Source organism: Schistocerca gregaria, chromosome 1 (genome assembly GCF_023897955.1).
Source record: "Schistocerca gregaria isolate iqSchGreg1 chromosome 1, iqSchGreg1.2, whole genome shotgun sequence".
Lineage (NCBI taxonomy): Eukaryota > Metazoa > Arthropoda > Insecta > Orthoptera > Acrididae > Schistocerca > Schistocerca gregaria.
In genome coordinates this window covers 824,984,131-825,002,219 of record NC_064920.1, presented here as the reverse complement: position 1 = coordinate 825,002,219, position 18,089 = coordinate 824,984,131, and positions in this window count along the sequence as shown.

Genomic DNA, 18,089 nt, shown 5'->3' with positions numbered 1-18,089 from the left:
AGGAAGCATTATTCGCAAACTATTGAAGTATTTTTAAATACAAGTTTATGAAAATTGTTTTTTGACTTCTCAGTTACAAAAAAACGTGTTCCAGAGTTTTTGAAAATTCAAAGGTGCTGAAATGTTTTGTGAAAATATTTCACTGTGTAAGCGTTTTTAAAGCTAAATATTTGAAAACTGATATTTGGCTTCTCGGTTTGAAATTTTAAAAATACCGGTTTCAGTGTTTTTGGAAATTCAACCCTCAAGCGGGTGAATAAGGCCAGACGGTGACTCCTTATCACGCTGCCCAAACCGCTAGAAACTTGAAACGTGGAGAGGGTGTGGATCTTATACTGGAGGCATAGTTATAAAGGAAATGTTCAAAATTTCATTTCTAAGGAGGCGAAATAGAGGATGAAAAGCTTTTTGAAAACACGTCGCTAAAAAATTTTTTTATAAACGAAATACAGGATGTACTGTCATCACATACTCCTGCCGCTCTGCACATACTCCTCCACATCGTTCGAATGGGAGCTGGTTTCCATAATTCAGAACCACCTGAGTTAGCAGATTGGGCGATATTTTGCTAATTGGTCTAGTAATGGTAGAACTTTGGGCAAATTTTTTTAAAGAAACGCAGCCATCATCGTTTGGATAATATTTCTGTAGATAATCGCGATTTTTGGGAGACACCGACATTTCTATGCACTGATTTCAATTTAATGTTATTTGTAATGATGTTTACCGTTCAGTTGCCTTGTGAAACACTGAGAAACTGCAACCCCAAAGTTCCGCTGGTCTTCAAACAACGATTCCAGTGCTCACCTTCCCCTCGCAAGTGGTGGGGCCTCGACCGTGTCAATGTGGAACTAAAAATGGTTCAAATGGCTATGAGAAGGGACTTAACAGCTGTGGTCATCAATCCCCTAGAACTTAGAACTAATTAAACCTAACTAACCTAAGGACATCACATATATCCATGCCCGAGGCAGGATTCGAATCTGCGACCGTAGCAGTCGCACGGCTCCGGACTGCGCTCCTAGAACCCAATGTGCAACTCCATGCGGCGTCTTTGTTCATGGCACCATGCACAATCAATGGAACGGGAGCGCCTCCATGATGCACAGATTGCTGGACATTCTTATACCCACGACCATACCTCCGCCGATGCCAGTAGGCCACATCCGGAGCCATATGTCGAACATTTCTGATTACGTAGTTGACTTCAGTTACACTCACTTACGGAGCATTCACCTTCCTCAGACCAAGGAGTTCTACACCCCATTAATTCTTTGCATATTCCGCAATAACGTCGAACTCATACATTCATTGATGTGGTGGCTCACAGTTTGGCGTCATGTCCACCAGCCTTACCTTCATTCCAACGTCTAGACAGCGTCTTCATGCAATCGGATTGTCGCACACTCCGCTCTGTACATTTTGCCACCTCGTGCACGATGATGCACGTTACGTGACTTGTACTACCACCAGTGACGTCTGGGAACTAGGTCAACAGCTTGTGACTGGTAGCGATAATTTAAGAAACCTTTACATATTTCTTGAGACAGTCACGATCGAAAAAATAGTCAAAATGGCTTCAAATTCTAGGTCGACAGTTCCTTGCCCGCTCTCTCCACGCCCCACCGGACTCGATTGAGCCATGGAATTTCATTCATCCTGAGGGTACTCATTTCCCCACCACTGACAATCAAGCTATCGTATGGGTCAAGGATGGGCAATCACTTACCTGTACAGTGATTGCGATAAATCACGCCTTGACCTCTGGCAGTACTTGCAAACCGCCCACAATGAAATCGAGCACCACTGTCCCTTCTTCGCCAGTTACCTTCGTGTGATCTTTACGTCACCCCTGCTTAGCTGAATGGTGCCACACATGGTCTCTCTCCACGCCCCACCGGACTCGATTGAGCCATGGAATTTCATTCATCCTGAGGGTACTCATTTCCCCACCACTGACAATCAAGCTATCGTATGGGTCAAGGATGGGCAATCACTTACCTGTACAGTGATTGCGATAAATCACGCCTTGACCTCTGGCAGTACTTGCAAACCGCCCACAATGAAATCGAGCACCACTGTCCCTTCTTCGCCAGTTACCTTCGTGTGATCTTTACGTCACCCCTGCTTAGCTGAATGGTGCCACACATGGTCGACTCTCCCCCGCCCCGTTCCTCTCATTACATTTCCATATCGTAACCCACTATGGGGTAGGTGCATGGACACACGCCCCTTTCTTTTATGCACTATACCAGACCAAGCTGGGCATTATCCCAACTCTACTGCTCCCCCCTCTTTGCTTCCACCTTCCTTTCAAGCACATGTGCGTGGTAGTGGAGCCAGGGGCATTGTGACCAGGTCTCACACGTTGACCCCTGCCCACTCTGCACCCATGCCCGAGCTGCCAAGCAGTTGACGAGGAATGGACATCTCTAGAAACGTAACTACAAAGAAGATTACTGCGTTGAGACCGTGGGTAACAGGAGAAATACTCCGCCAGATCGACAAAAAAAAGAAAGTACAAAATTATTCAGGGAAATTTAGGAATACAGAGATACGAGTCACTTACACTATGTGATCAAAAGTATCCGGACACAAAACATAAGTTTTTCATATTAGGTGCATTGTGCTGCCACCTACTGCCAGGTACTCCATATCAGCGATCTCAGTAGTCATTAGACATCGTGAGAGAGCAGAATGGGGCGCTGCGCGGAACTCACGTGGTCAGGTGATAGGGTATCACTTGTGTCATACGTCTGTACCCGAGATTTCCACACTCCTAAACATCCCTAGGTCCAGTGTTTCCCATGTGATAGTGAAGTGAAAACGTGAAGGGACACGTGCAGCACAAAAGTGTACAGGCTGACCTCGTCTGTTGACTGACAGGACCGCCATCAGTTGAAGAGCCTCGTAGTATATAATAGGCAGACATTTATACAGACTATCACACAAGAATTACAAACTTCATCAGGATCCACTGCAAAAACTATGACAGTTAGGCAGGAGGTGAGAAACCTTGGATTTCATGCTCGAACGGCTGGTCACAAGCCACGCATCACGCCGGTAAATGCCATACGACGCCTTGCTTGGTGTAAGGAACGTAAACATTGGACGATAGAACAGTGGAACAACGTTGTATGGAGTGACGAATCACGGTACACAGTGTTGCGATCCGATGGAAGGGTATGGCTGTGGCGAAAGCCCGGTGAACGTCATCTGCCAGTGTGTGTCGTGCCAACAGTAAAATTCAGAGGCGGTGATGTGGTCGTGTTTTTCATGGAGGGGGTTTTCACCCCTTGTTGTTTTGCGTGGCACTATCTCAGCATTAACCTACATTGCTGCTTTAAGAAACTTCTTGCTTCTCACTGTTGAAGAGCAATTCGGGAATGGCGACTGCATTTTTCAACACGATCGCGCACCTGTTTATAATGCACGGCCTGTGGCGGAGTGGTTACACGACAATAACATCCTTGTAATGAACTGGCCTGCACAGAGTCAAAAAATAGTTCAAATGTCTCTGAGCCACGAACTTGTGAGTCATTTTCTGCCAAGTGTCCGGATAATTTTGATCACATAATGTAGAAATGAAGTAAATAGGAAGTGCAGGGAAGGTGCGAAATGGGTGCTTGAAAAATGTGAAGAAATCGAAACAATAATGATTGTCAGATGGACTGACGCAGCGTATAGGAAAGTCAAAACAACCTTCGGTGTAATTAAAAGCGAGGAAGGTAACATTAAGACTGCTGTTGAAATTCCGCTTTTAAATGCAGAGGAGAGAGCACACTGAATGCCTCTGTGGGCTGGAGGACTTGCCTGATGTCGTGACAGAAGAAGAAACAGGAGTCGATAGGGAAGGGATAAGGAATCCAACTGTAACGTTATGGTTATATGGGCGAGTTAGTCATCCACGTAGGCCTGGTACTGAGGAGAGATGAATCTGTTGCTCTTCTGAATGCCAGCAGGCCCAGGTCACAGGGCGCGCCGCGGCCAGGCTGGCTGGTTGACGGTTTCTGGCCATCTAGGTGAAGAGATGGGCTGTGTCACTGGAAACGGGTACACTCCAGTGCTAGGAATTTGGACAACTGTCACTCGCATGACCATTGTGCGACAGATAATGCTCCAGGAAACTGCGGATACTGAGAAAATCATAAGGATGGCTAAGTTGCAGCTCTCTGAACTTCGACACTTAATCACAGTTACATATTAAAGCGAATCTGGATACATCTGCAGTCTGAGAAAAATGGAGCACACCCAATGATACAATCACATTTCGGTATCTTCAAAGCAACAGAAGTTAATATTTCACACCAAATAAAAATTTAATATAAGCACCTCTGCATTAACAACTTTTAATTGCTCCATGCTACTTCAACAAATAGTATCTCAGATGATAGCATTGGACTATAGTTATCTCCCCTGAAAGTCATGCATGTGTATCTATTTCATTTATTGATTTACAAGACATTTTATGTGTCTTTTTATTACGAAAATGATTGTCAGAACATCGTATTCTCCACGTTTATATAGAAATATGAACGTAGCATCAATACCTTATAGTTTGTCAAACTTGTGTTTTTATTTAATAAATAGTTTACCATTTTGTCAGCAACTTTATTTAAATGTTGATTCCAAGTGCCATTAAAACACTGTGCCAATTTAAAAGTCGTCAATCGCATGTGCTAGCTGACACAACACTTGAAAAGAGAACCAAAAGACACTTCTTTCAAGAAAACATAAATAATTATTTAAACAAACTTAAACGACAATTCGCTGTCACCTAACGTGAGCACACTTGTGCAAGAATGCTGCCTTATTTATTTATGGACAAATCTTTATTTCCAATTACTGTAAATCATCTAAGTGTGATAGAACATTTATTTAACTATTGTCGTAATATATTAGTTTAATGTGGGAAAGTGGTCAAAGTGAGCAGATCATGTCTGTAGAGTTTAAGGACGGTGTACTTTTGACGGGGACGGCCTTAGCCGGTGGATAGGTGGATAGTAGCCGATCACTCCGGGAGTCCAGCGCAGACTGGACTTTCCAGTGACAATCTCAAGGGAGCCATTGTGGACACTTTCACGCGAGTTCTGGAAGAAGGCAGGCTATGGCAGTGAACGGCCGCTACCACACTTTAACTTTTGAGGGGATTTGTATTTCGAGAGGACTGAAAGTACTTCAGAACAGGACTCTAATTTTTTCCGCTTACATTAAGGAACTGAAGATAGACATAGTATGTATTACTATTCCTGGTATTGCGTGTGTTAATTTGTGAATCCTCATACTGAATGCTGAACTGTTTTGAGCTGGTGAATATTTCGTGTGTTGTGGCTGCTAAATGGATTTAGTTTTTTGCGTGTGTTTGATCACTATTTAGTCTGAAGAATTTGTTACAATTCATTTAACGCTGTCAACGTAACTTTCCTGCAGACGATAAGGGTACAGCCTGATTGTATTTTAAATGAATATCGTAGGACCACTTCCAGTTTATTTGAGATGTCGTTTCTCGAATAGCTACGGTCAAGGGTTCGAATCCTGCCTCGGGCACGGATGTGTGTGATGTCTTTAGGTTAGTTAGGTTTAAGTAGTTCTAAGTCTAGGGGACTGAAGACCTCAGATGTTAAGTCCAATAGTGCTTAGAGCCATCTGCTCTTTTTTTTCTCGACTAGACATTATTAAATATAATTCTGTGCCATCTACAGCAATTACAGATTATTAAATTATTCATTTCTCTTTATTTTGTTTTTCTGGGTATTTTATTAATTCGCAGTCCTAGCCAATGCATAGGCTATTTGGCTGCAGGATCACAGCTACACGTTGTTATTTGCAGTGATTTATCTGCAGGGCATGAAAGCAGATGTGCACGGCTCGACCCTTATGACAACATCAAGCTATTCTGCAAAAAACAGAGCAGTCCATAGCCCAAGTACCTAAAGTACAAGTAAAGAGAAGCTACTCACCACTAACCGTTGGGTACCGCCGCATAGTATCAGATGCAGAATTTTAAAGAGCTTTCGAGAACTTAAGATCGAATAAGGCAGAAGAGGTAGATAATATCCCATTGGATTTACTAGAATCTAGAGAATGTGCCAACAAAACGACTATTCACGTTGGTATGTAGAATGTATGAGACTGGCGCTAACATCATACACACAGTTCCGAAGTTAGCAATAACCGACAAGTGCGAGAATTATCGCACAGTCAGCTTAACAGCTCATGCATCCAAGTCACTGACAAGAATAATGCCCAGAAGAGTGGAAAATAGGATCTAACAGATGACGATCAGTTTGGCTTTAGGAAAGGTAGAGGCACCAGAGGGGCAGTTCTAACGTCGCGGTTAATAATGGAAGAGAGACTGAAGATAAATAAAGAGATGTTCACAGGATTTGTCGACCTGGAAAAAGCTTTCGACAATATACAATGGTGCAAGATGTTTGAAATTCCGATAAAAGGAGGGGTTAATTATAGGAAAAGACGGGAAATATATAACATGCACAAGAACCAGGAGGCAACCATAAGAGTGAGAGACCAAGAACGAGGTGCTCGGATTAAAAAGTCGATAGGACTAGGATGTAGTCTTTCGCCCCTGCTGTTCAATCTATCCATCGAAGAGTCAATGACGTAAATAAAAGAAAGATTCAACTTCTGAATTAAAATTTAGGGTGAAAGGATATCAGTCATAATATTCGCTAATGACATTGCTGTCCTTAATGAAAGTGAAAAAGAATTGAATGGACTGAACAGTGTAATGGGTACAGAACGTGGATTGAAAATAAACCGAAAAAACACGAAAGCAGCGACAAGTAGCAGAAACGAGAACAGCGTCATACTTCATATCAGAATTGGGTATCATGATGTAGACGAAGTCAAGGAATTCTGCTATGTACACAAGAAAACAACCCATGACGGAGGGAGCAAGGAGGACATAAAAAGCAGACCAGCACAGGTAAAAAGGGCATTTCTGGCAAAGAGAAGTCTACTAGTATTAAATATAGGCCTTAATTTGAGGAAGAAGTTCTGAGAATGTACGTCTGGAGCACAGCGTTGCATGGTAGTGAAACATGGACTGTAGGAAAACCAGAACAGAAGAGAGTGGAAGCTTTTGAGAAGTGGTGCTACAGAAGAATGCTGAAAATTAGGTGAACTGTTAGGGTGAAGAATGAGGAGTTCTTCCGAAGAAAGGAATATATGGAAAACACTGACAAGAAGAAGGAACAGGATTGTAGCACACCTGTTAAGACATCGATAAAAAGATTCCATGGTACGAGAGGGAGATGTACAGAGCTGAAACTGTAGTGGAAGGCGGAGATTAGAATACATCCAGCAAATGATTGAGGACGTAAGATGCAAGTGCTGAGACGAAGAGGTTGGCACAGGAGAGGAATTCTCGGAGGGCCGCGTCAAACCAGAAGACTGATGACTCAATAAAAAAGTCTTGTCTGTGTGTGAAATCTTTTAATCGATTTCAGATATTTTGATGAGATTATAATAGGGAAATTGTAGTAAATTTCAGTTCCTCCTCACGTGACTCAACCAATATATATTGCTTCCTCCTATGTACGTCTCGTGAAAAGACCCTGAAGATAAATCTCACACTGAGTCTTACCAGCAATCGTTCTTGCCGTGAAGCTTGTGTTACTGGGACAGGAAAAGGAGGAAACAGCAGTAATGCACAAAGTACCCTCCGCTACATGCCAGAAAAGAAAGAGCGTTAGTATTGCATTATCATCCAGTTCTGAGCTACCGGGTGATCAAAAAGTCAATATAAATTTGAAAACTGAATAAATCACCGAATAATGTAGATAGAGAGGTACACATTGACACACATGTTTGGAATGACATAGGGTTGTATTAGAACCAAAAAATAATACAAAAGTTCAAAAAATGTCCGACAGATGGCGCTTCATCTGATCAGAATAGCTATAATTAGCATAACAAAGTAAGACAAAGCAAAGATGATGTTCTTTACAGGAAATGCTCAATATGTCCACCATCATTCCGCAACAATAGCTGTAGTCGAGGAATAATGTTGTGAACAGCACTGTAAAGCATGTCCGGAGTTATGGTGAGATATTGGCGTCGGATGTTGTATTTCAGCATCCCTAGAGATGTCGGTCGATCACAATACACTTGCGACTCCAGGTAACCCCAAAGCCAATAATCGCATGGGCTGAGGTCCGGGGACCTGGGAGGCCAAGCATGACGAAAGTGGCGGCTGAGCACACGATCATCACCAAACGACGCGCATCTGTCGGACATTTTGTGAGCTTTGTTTTTTTTTGTTCTAATAAAACCCCATGTCATTTCAAGCATGTGTGTCAATTTTTACCTCTCTATCTACATTATTCCGTGGTTTATTAAGTTTTCAAATTTATACTGACTTTTTGATCACCCGGTATGTTCAAATTTTCTAGCTCATCGGTAAGTTAGTTTAAAATGAATTGTAACATTTTTACCGAACACACAAACAGACTAAAAAGCGGCCTAATAAAAACGTGCTAAAATACTAAGCGATGAGGAAGAGCTCGTATGATTAGATGCAGTGATGTCATCGAGCGTCGGCGCTGTATTCTTGCGCATTCGGCGCGTGTTCTGACTACTCACCTGCTAGCCGTGGGGCCTGACCTGGTTCTCCGAACAACCGATTTCCGCTTATGTGAATCGTGAAGGGATTAACCGATGTGGCGGGAGAAACACTGTGCCACACGCAGGCCTACTGAAAGGGAAAGTCCTATCGTGACAAAACGGCGGACGAGTACTCAGAAGTAGAAATGAACGTGAATCACAGAAATCCTCATCGGAGCTGTTGTACACAATCACATGCAATGGCGGTATGGACACCAAACGTCACAGTCATTAACCGTAAAACCAAAATTGGCGATAATGATGGTTTCCCATAGCCTGTGCTTGTTGCAGCGTATGGATCACTGTCCAAATCTACGCAGGTTAGAAGACGGAGACATACCCCACACCGAACAAAACTGAAGTTCGTGACATATTTCACATACACAATGGAATGAAACAAGAAAGGCATGGTAGGCAACAGAAGTGATAAGCTTTTGATTAATGTGCATGTTATTGGGAAACTGCAGTCTTGAAACGGGACTGCGTATTATATGCTAGTTAAACCTACACTGTTGGACTCAGAAGTGTAAAGGCCAAACCACGTAGGAGTGTGTAACGACGTCAGGATGTACAAAGAAGGGCAGCATGAACCAACAGTTTTTTTTTTTTTTTTTTTAGGAACTGACATTTCCTGCATAGATTGGTATTAAACACACTTAATAACGATGGCGATTTTGGCTACTGTGTCTTTCTCGAGTAACAGCTCATTATGATGATCGTCAGTGCTTGCTCACTCCTCTTAAGAGAACATCGCGTTCGTCTAAACAGTGTTTACATATACCATATTATATGCATAACAAAACAGGTTTATTGGTTGATTGCGAGGTCATCGGTCTCATCAGATTAGGGAAGGATGGGAAAGGAAGTTGGCCGTGCTCTTTCAAAGGAACAATCCCGGCATTTGCCTGAAGCGATTTAGGAAAATCACGGAAAACTTAAATCAGGATGACAGACGCGGGATTTTTTTTTTCTTTTTACTCATTTTGTTCCATATAGTTCGTTGCGTTTGGTCGGGGCGGACGTCACAAGACATCCGTTCAAATTGATCGTTGGTTCCTTGACTCAGTTTTTTTATTACAGAGAGCACGCAGCCCTCTGACCGAACACGCTTTTTTTTTGTTGTTGCTCGTTGTGTTCGGTCGTTGCGGACATCGCAAGACATCCTGTTTAAGTTCGGTGGCTGATCATTCCACTAAGTTTTTTATTACAGAGGCCAACCGGCTCTCTGGCCGAACACGCTGAGTTACCGCGCCGGCTACCGCAGAGTTAAATTTTTTGCATGTTCTTTAGATCCAGCTGTTGAAACACTTGTTTCCTTACGATTATGGTAGTGTTTTCCATCTTCTGCTTAAAAATTGAATACTTAGGGGGGTAGGACGTCAAACTGGCTGACTTGGAGCAGGAGAGGCACCACAGGACATTTTAATTTCCACTGTCTGTACTTTTACAAATAAATTCATAAAACTTTGTCAGTATGACCAGGAAGGATCAAGGATTCACACTCATATTAGTGGAAGTTCAAAAGCATAAAGAAGTATTTTTTTACATGTGAATTTTCATCATTTTTTTTCTTACTGTCGGCTGCACTTGTTGTTATAGGTACACTTTCCTTCACAAGCGAGAGATTCTTCGACGGATTTTGCACAGCATACAAACCATACCATGTATGAAACTCTAGAATTTATTTAATTTACACTTACATTTAATTTGCATTTTAATCTTCATGTTTAGAAAATAAATTATAGTTAATTATCTCAATCTTTAACACAGTTTTAAGTAGACTTGGAAAATTCTAGAGTTCAAATGGCTCTAAGCACTGTGGGACTTAACATCTGAGATCATCTGTCCCCTAGAACTTAGAACTACTTAAACCTAACTAGCCTAAGGACATCACACACATCCAAGCCCGAGGCAGGATTCGAACCTGCGACCGTAGCAGTAGCGCGGTTCCAGACTGAAGCGCCTAGAACCGCTCGTCTACAGAGGCCGGCAATTATAGAGTTTCATACACATGCAAGTATAGTTTGTATGCTGTACAATATTCATGAAAGAATCTCTCCTACTTATGAAGAAAAGTGTACCTATAGCAACAAATGCTGCCAATAGTAAGTGAAAATAATGAAATTTCACGTCCAAAAAGATTTATTTTGTTATGTTTTTGAACTTCCACTGCTATGAGTGTGAATCCTGAATCTTTCCTAGTCACGCTGACAAAGTTTTATGAATCTATTTGTGAAAGTACAGACAGTGGAAATTAAAATATGCTGTGGTGCCTCTCTTGCTCGAAGTAGGCCCGTTTGCCGTCCTACAGCCCTCGAGCGCTGTTGATCAAATTTTCTATTTCTTGCTTTTTCCCCGCGTAAATTTAAGAAGTGTACAAGCCCTAGTTTAAAGATAATTCCGCCTTACGTAAACACCTTGCTGCTAATGACATCTATACCAGCTGACTTTATGTTTTCACTCTGGCCTATGTCACAAGAAAATAGAATTCCTCGACATTTGATATGCTCCACAAAAATGTTGCACAATAAACCTAAATTTGTAATTACAGCAGGGAACAAAATAAGTAAGAACGACATTATAACTAACCAAGGAGTCAAAGTAGTTTGCAGTCTTTCTCGTTGTTTTTTTTTTTTTTTTTTTTCAATTCAGTGAAAATGACACGATGAGAAAGAGGACTTAGCAAAAACCAGAAAACAACTAGATAAGGACCATCATATGTACTAATATTGACGTGAGCTGACGACCGGACTCTAATAGCCACTTCAGAAGAATTCTTAAATCAAAGTTATAATTTCAAGATATCTCTTGAAAAGGCAAGTAACGTCATCCCGTGGTAAACAGCAGGTGTGATTAAAAACAGGGATAGAAAACAAAGTAATGGAGCAAGTAAATACTTTTGACTACCTTGGTTGCAATATGTCTTTTGATAACGATAAAAGTGTAAATAAAAATAGGAAAGCAAAATGTCAGTAAAAAGAACATTAAATGACAAGGAAGCCAAAGAAACGCACCTGTAATTCTATAAAACACTACCTGTTCCACTGATACTTTACAGATCCGAGGCTTGGTTAGCAAACAAGATAGTCGTACATCTAAGACTGCCGTCAGAAATGAAATTTCTCATGTCAGCTAAGGGATATAATCTAGAAGATAGATTAAGAAACGAAGATATTATAAGTGAGACGTGTTTGCGAAAAGATATTTAGAAAAATTCGAGACTCGGTTTTGTGGGAGAAATGTAGCAGTGTCCCGTGTGAGTAGAGATCTCAGAAATACTGTATTAGTCTGATGACAGCTCGCACGTGATTATCACCCACTATCGATGAAAGGCACAGGCCGTCACCCTAACTGGTGCCATGCATTTCACAGTGGTGTAGCAATTTTAATGGCCAATAGTGTAGTTACTGACGACAGAAGATCTTAACGGTAAAGAGACAGAGCCACTCATTACTTGACTAAAAACATGCTAGCTGCTTTATTATTCAGGAAGAAGGAACGAAGAGTAGAGTTTAACGTCCCATCGATAGTGTCGTCATTACAGACGGAGCACCTGCTCGGATTAGAAAAGGATTGGGAAGGAAATAGTCCGTTCCCTTTTCAATAGAACCATGCCAACAATTGCGTGGAGCGATATAAGGCAGTCACGGGAAACTTAAATATGGTGTGCCGGACGGGGATTTGAAGCGTCGTCATCCCGAACGCAAGACCAGCGCGCTAATGACTGCGCCATCTCACTCGGTATATTATTCAGAACTATTCTGCTATGGAGTAAGCAAGCCACCCTCCCTTACAGATTTCTTGGTAATAGTACGTCACAGGTAGAGGGATTAGCACAGGCAATGGAACAGTGGGTCTTTTCAGGAACTCATTCGGCTCTGACTTCATTTTCATAGGTGGTGATGCTCGACCCTATCGAACAGCGTAGGTGGAGAAGCTCTGGGAACGAGAGGATGATCGGAGAAAATGCCGCAATGCCATTCAGTAACAGTAGGAAGATACCCTGATGTGGAATAATCTACTTCCAAAAATTATGGATGGGGGCACAAGAAAATATTGTAACCATTAAATCTGATGAGAATGTAGATCCAGTGTCCTTGGAAGAATAGGAAGGCGCAAATGGGTCCATGAGAAATAGGAAGTGCCCTAGAGAAGGCAAAATAAATTCTGAGCTTATAGCTACCTCCTCCCCCCCCCCCCCCCAAGATAATATTAACATTAGGCTTTTAAATTTTATAAATCTATCCTGAAAGGCTGGTCATGTTACAGTAGTTCCGCAGTCCTTGAGAAAGAAGACCGAAATGACTGCAATAGCTGTAGAGATATGAGCCTACTAAACTGTTGGTATAAGATACATGTCAAGACTCTTTCCGAAAGATTAAATTCTTTAACAGAGACTTTTCTGACAGAAGAGCAATCTGGAGGATCACGTATAGATTGTGTTTTGTCTATAACCCAGAAGATGATGGGTACGAAACCCGTTGAAACGTTGCGAAAAGACGACGCCATTACTCGGCTGATAAGCCGAGAAGAGTTCATAAGCATGGAATACTTAATCTCCCAACTTATGTAGGTTTTGTGAATACAGAAAGGCCTTGTGAGAACTTTTAGAAGCGTATGGTGTTAACACGCTTCTCTTCCAGGCCACGAAGAGTTAAGGGTTGTCGACCGGCCACCGTGTCATCCTCTGCTTTCCAGTGTCGTGCGGATGTGGCATGGAGGATCATGTGGTTAGCACATCGTTGTTCCGACTGTTTTGCCAGCTTTCCAGAACGTCTAGCCGCTACTTCTCAATCAAGTAGCTTTTCACTTGCCATCTCGAGGCCGAGTCCATCCCGTATCGGTCCTCTCAGCAAGGAAAAATCCCTGGCATGAGGCCTACCGGGAGTCGAACACGGGCCCTTCGTTTGGCAGCTGTCTACGCTGATCTGTCAGTTACGGATGTGGACAGCATTTCCAGTTCCTCAGTGTTTAATAAGGTCAATTCAGAATTTGACTGCCGATAGCAATACCAAGACACGGTCGGCTCAATCGTTAGTACAGGAATGAGGTGAATCAATCATGGAATCAGACAGAGGTGTCCTTTATCGCCCACTCCATTTCACGTATACACATAAATTACACTATCAAAAAATTACAAAAGAAAATGGAAGATTCCCACTCATCGAGATGTGCAATATTTAACTCACTCTTTTTTTTGCAGATGATCAGTGAAACTGGCGGTTACGGAAGACAACCTGCAAAGTGCTGTGTGGTCTTACATATGATGGAGAAAGAATGTAATTTAACTACACCCCCGAAGAAAAGTACAGCTGTGGAGTTTTGTGAAAAAGAACATTTTAGAGCTGAAATCATAATCGAGAATAGCATACTGGAACAAGTCAATATAATCAACCACGTAGGCTGCGATATATGTTATGCGTACGGTAATGATCCTGAAAAGAAACTACGTAAATGGGTAGCTACGATTAAGAGAACGGTCCTGGACAAAATCAAGAGATTTCTATTGTACTCTACTGCTCTATGGATCCGAAGTATAGACTTCAACGAGCAAGCAATTACAGAGAATTGAAACGGCAGAAATAAGATTTTAAGACCTTTGGCTGGATAAAAATTAGAAAATCATTACACGAACGCAGATAAGATAGATAGAAGCTCCATGTTGTAGGAATAGTAGCAAAGATTCAACACAACAGAGCACAATGGCATGAATATCTACTACATATAGATCAAAGCTGGATACTGAGCAAAATCTATGACTACAGATCCAATGGTAGGAGAAGGCTTAGACGACCACGAAGAAGACGGTGCGATCAGCTTTATATTGCCGAAAATGTACATGATGATACTGACCAAGACTATGTCACACGTTATTGACATGATGTCTCCTGGTAGTGACTAATTTTTTGACCGATGTGATTAGTACATTCTGGAGTTCCTGCGCTTGGTTTCTGGAATTTCACTTCTGGCCACAAAATACTGAAACTGCTAGCCAACACGCATCCATGTTAGTGAATGCTTCGTACTGCATTAGGTCATATGAATAAAAGAATAAAAAAGGGAACAATCTTCTGAAAAAATTCTCAGAGGAAAAGAACTTCCTCAGGAAAAATTACCAATTTCATATGACTAAAAAATTCGAAGCATATATCCTGACCAGGGACGTCTTTCTCTCTACCTACCCTCCTCCTTGAGAAAGTTCTCGGTGTGTCTGTTACCGTGCCACGTTCGTGATAAAACACACGCGTAGTCTTAAATTTCGTTCAACTCGACCAAACAGGCAAACTATTCAGTGTACAAATGTGGAACTGTCATCAACGTGTTTTGGAAAAGCCGTACTGTGTTTCGATTTTAGTTTTATGTGCGGCAGTAAATTATGAAGACGTTATACGGACAGTTTACGAAAATTCATTTTCTGAGGATGTAACCGAATTTTCGAATGAGGAAGATTTCTTGCTACTGAAGTTAGATAAATACACTATGCGAACTAAATGTGGAGAATACATAATATTTTCATCTACTACGAACCGAAACTCTGTCAGAGTTTACCAACGCAAGGTAATTTTGGTTAAATATGATACGCAATGGTACGTCAGACACTAACCGGTTGTCCGTGTAGTTTCATTGTAACAGATCGCTAGGTTTGTAATTAAACAGTTATTAATTTTTATGATTCACCTACTTGTTTCTAACATAACAGAGAATAAGATGTATGCTGTGAGAAGAATCTTACATAGGCCAACTGGTATTGGGGTTAAGAACAAAAGCGATTCGAGAAAATAGTGCAGCAATATTTATTTTGTGTGATGAGAATGAATCCCTAAATTGAACTTAATTTCGAATTAGTTACTTACTTATAAGGCCTTATTATTATAATTTCGAAACTTGCGATAAAATAATTCTATGTAGCTACTTACAATTATTGTAAATTACGCACTCCAAACATATAGCTGAATCTGTGTTTCATTTCTGTGGTGATAATGGAAAAACTCCACTGACCTCACTCTCGTCGCTATGCCTGATACTTTTTAACTGTCCCTATTATCGAGACTGTAGTTATTTAATGAAATAACCAACTCCTTCACCGAATTTTCCAAAACAGCTTCAATCTGTCATGCTGAAGTCTGTTGTAAGCTCTCTCATCGGGTGTTTATGGCTTCTTCAATGGTGTCGTTATCGATGGTACGACGTCATAGTGTTCATCTTCTAAAATTAAAGCATTACACTGGTTCTCTGCTGTTATCTGGCACACATTAGAAAATGGTTCAAATGGCTCTGAGCACTATGGGACTTAACTGCTGTGGTCATCAGTCCCCTAGAACTTAGAACTACTTAAACCTAACTAACCTAAGGACATCACACACATCCATGCCCGAGGCAGGATTCGAACCTGCGACCGTAGCAGTCGCGCGGTTCCGGACTGCGCGCCCTTTTTTTTTATATTAAACGACCGTAGCAGTCGCACGCGTCCGTACTGCGCGCCTTTTTTTAATTTTTTTTGACGCTACCCCTTTTTTGTTTTTTTTGTTTTCTTTTTTTACCATATTTTTTTTATAAATAAAGAAAGAAAATTACCTCTTCCACTTCAGGCGTTGGCCCCTATCACCCATACTACCCCCAAAAACCTATCTAGCCTAAAAACAAAAACAAAGCTAGTGCCACTGCCACTTTCATCCTAAAGCTAACTATGACGGCCGTTCGCCACCACTTCAGGTTTCGCCAAAGCGACAAAAATTAAATACGCCTCTGAACTTTTTATAAAAAATAATAATAAAAGGAGAAAGGAAAAGGGGATAATACTTTACTATATTTTATTTGTTGTCCATTTTGTTCTTAGTTTGTTCTCGTGTATTTATTTGGATTGGAAACGCAGGTCTCCAGCCCACTTTTTTTTAAATCTTTTTTTTTTACTTATAAAGGTATCAATGTGCGAACAGTCATAATTAATCAAGCCTGGAAAACCTAAACCAGAATGAAGACACCATCGAAGATATTAAACGTAAATAACATGAAAAGAAAGCTACCACGTCGTAGTTAGGCTTCCCAGCGACTGCGCCCGCTGTTAAAGATTGTTCAATATATGCTCGTTTGCAGGTCGTTCTGACCTCATCTGCCGCTGCCTGGAACATTCCAGCTGCGCGGCGGGCTGTGAAAGGCACTCCATAGGTAGTTTGCAAAGCATTGTCGATATCTGGTATGCCCAGAAATAGCATGATGTCTTTCTTGCAAATAGAGCCAGAAGTCAAGGAAATTCTTGTGTCCGTCACGACAGAGGTAATGGACAGCATGTCCACGTATCCAGGTGACGGAGTTGCTTCGAGTCTTGGGGTAAAATGTCTCATCCGGAAATAATAACGTGCGTGCAGATATATGCTCCGGCCTAACTCGCAAGAGATAAGCCAGCATCTGCCGCTCTAGGTGCCAAACCGGTTCTGCCTCTCCACTGCTGATGCGGTGTTCGTCAGAATCTACTGTGTTACAACCCACACAATTGGGAGATTCTGCCATGTGGATATTGTAGAGACGTTCTTGAGTCACCAGCTTCCCATTAACTACTACGTACCATTGGGAAACAACGTCGGAATCAAGCATGGCATCGTGTACAGTCTTCCACTCCAAGCACCACCGTACGTCAGGATATTTTAGTTCGACCACATTTAGGGGGCGGCGTTGCAGCATGTCGTGATATAGGCGTCGAGTCGTGGCCATTTGTGGTGTCGTGAGCTCTACAGTGTAATAACTTTGTTCTAAATAGAAACGTCCTATATAAAAGAGGGGTGCTGGGATGTCCTGTAGTGGCACCGGCGCTCTTAGTGAAGCAGGTCGTAGCGCCGTCAGAAGCAGACTCGTTAGGCTCGTAGGACAACGGCGCAGCAGACATAAATGTGAACTAACATAGAGGGCAATGGCCCTATCATGGACGTTGATTAGGCCGAGACCACCTTTTCCCTTGGGGAGGGTAAGAGATACGTATCTGATCTTCAGTAACATACCAGCGGTGACGAAGTATCCCAGCGCTGCCATAATGCTACGAGCCAAGGGTTTCGGAATGGGTAGCGTTTGGGCGACATGCGGTATGCGGGATGCAAAGTATACATTGGCATAATACGCCCGCTGAACAATGTTCAGGGATCGCAAGCGCTGATTTGCAATTCCGGCCCTAATTTGGTGAAGAAGGCGTCGATAATTGAGCGTCGTCGCGAGTCGCATGTCGTTCACGAACTCTAAGCCCAAGAAGCGGACAGTATCACTGAAGCGTAAGGGAGCAATGTGTTCCTGCGGTAGCCCAATCCCGATGCTCAAGACGACAGACTTGTCAACGTTGATTTTGCTACCAGAAGCTGTACCGTAGGTTGCAATCCAGACCAACGCCGCGGCCATATCGTCAGCTCCTCGTATGACGATCATCAAATCATCCGCATATGCGGTGCATCGATAGATGGAGCCGCCGACCTGTATCCCAG